Raw genomic sequence first — 1,838 nt, forward strand, 5'->3', positions numbered from 1 at the left:
CCCTGGACGATTACAAAGCCAATTGTACAGACCGTTGGGAGCAAATTAAAGCAACATTATGAGGCAAAAAGCGTTACCCAGAAGGGCATTAAAACCACCATAACTGCCCCAACGGCTAGAAGCTGTAACAACATATATAAAGCCATCACATCGCCAAGAACAAGGTACGTACACATTGAGATAGATACCGAGAGATTTCTTTGATTCTATTACATTATATTGCTCATTCTTAAAAAGCTTCTGATACTGACTTTGGCATTAGAGGCGTTGTGACAGGCACCACACCGGTGACCACTCTCGAGAGTACATTCTTATAGGCTAGAGACCACTCTTGTCTGCACACATTGACTGACGAGTTCATGCTTCATCAAACTTAAAATAAAAAATTATTCTATCTAATTAACTTAGATAATAGAACTTCAAACTATAATTTAGTTATTAATTATTAATATAGATTTGTGAAAGGATAACAAATTTTAGTTATAGTTGTACTACATATGGGAAAAAAGAAGAAGGTAATTGAGTAGCTCATGGCTCGAACTTGTTTGATAAGAAAATGAATTAAGCTTGACATGTAATCTTGTTTAGTGATGATCTCAAGCTTAAATTGTGTTCAAAATAAAACTAAATGAACAACCATGAACACTTCAATACACGACTTTTCTCATTTTCAACCTTATTTGACTATACAAAGGAGTCTTTTGCAAATCACAAAATTATTTTAGTTTGGCGTTAAATCAATCATAAGATAAGAGCTAGTTTAACTTTGAATTAGTTTTGATTTCTACATAGTTTGTTAAAATCATTCATGATTAATTTTTTATGGGGGAAAATTTTAATACTGATTTTGGATGCTGAAATGAACATTATTTGATAAAATTTGAAAAATACAAAAGATTAAAGCTTGTTACATTATTCATAGTTGACGTAATTTTGGATTGTCAAACACTGTTAAACCTATTAAGAATGACGTCCCTACTATGAGGTATGAACATGATTCATATAGATGTAGAAATCTTATTTAAGAAGATAAAAATAGAGGCACTCATATTTTATGCGTGATGAAATTTCTTAGAAAAACATTAAGTTTGGTTATAATTAGCTGGCAAGAATCGCATAATATCCATTTTACAATAAATATGCATTAGTAATTTAGGTGTGACTATAGTCAGGGCCACCGTGATTATATAAGTATTCTATTAGACTACAAGCATAGTATTAGGATTAAAGTAATCATGTCTCACATTACAATTAAGTATCATCTACATCAACACATCACAAGTATCATGATAATAAGTATAGTATTATGATTAAAATAATCACGTTTTACATCACAAGTATCGTGACAATCATGATACTTTTAACTATGAATCATGACACTTTTAACTATTGTTTCTAAAATAAATAAATATAAATTTTTTTAACTATTCTCTCTGTCTCTCTCTAAAACTTTGAAACAAGAAATACAGGTAAGTTTCTTACTTTCTCTCTATATATAAAATTATGCATATAAAATAGGTATTATTTGATGACTGAAAATGCTTTTAAGGGGAATGGATTAGATCACGTGATGCATCATACAATGGAATTATGATTGGCTTAGTGGGAATCACTTTTGGTTACCGAATATTGTCAATATATTTGATGAAGTCTGATATAATATTGATTAAGGAATATAGGGTTTACTGTTTATATATATTTTTAAATACATTTAGTAAGAGCATATTTTCCTAGGGATTAAATTATAGTTACAATAGAGTTTTAATTTATAGCGTTCGTTTTATGATGACGGCTATTTATTATTAAGTTAAGACATCAATTGGTTTTTGGTGTAAACA

Source organism: Quercus suber, unplaced genomic scaffold, assembly GCF_002906115.3.
Source record: "Quercus suber isolate HL8 unplaced genomic scaffold, Cork oak 2.0 scaffold_198, whole genome shotgun sequence".
In the NCBI taxonomy this organism is placed as follows: domain Eukaryota; kingdom Viridiplantae; phylum Streptophyta; class Magnoliopsida; order Fagales; family Fagaceae; genus Quercus; species Quercus suber.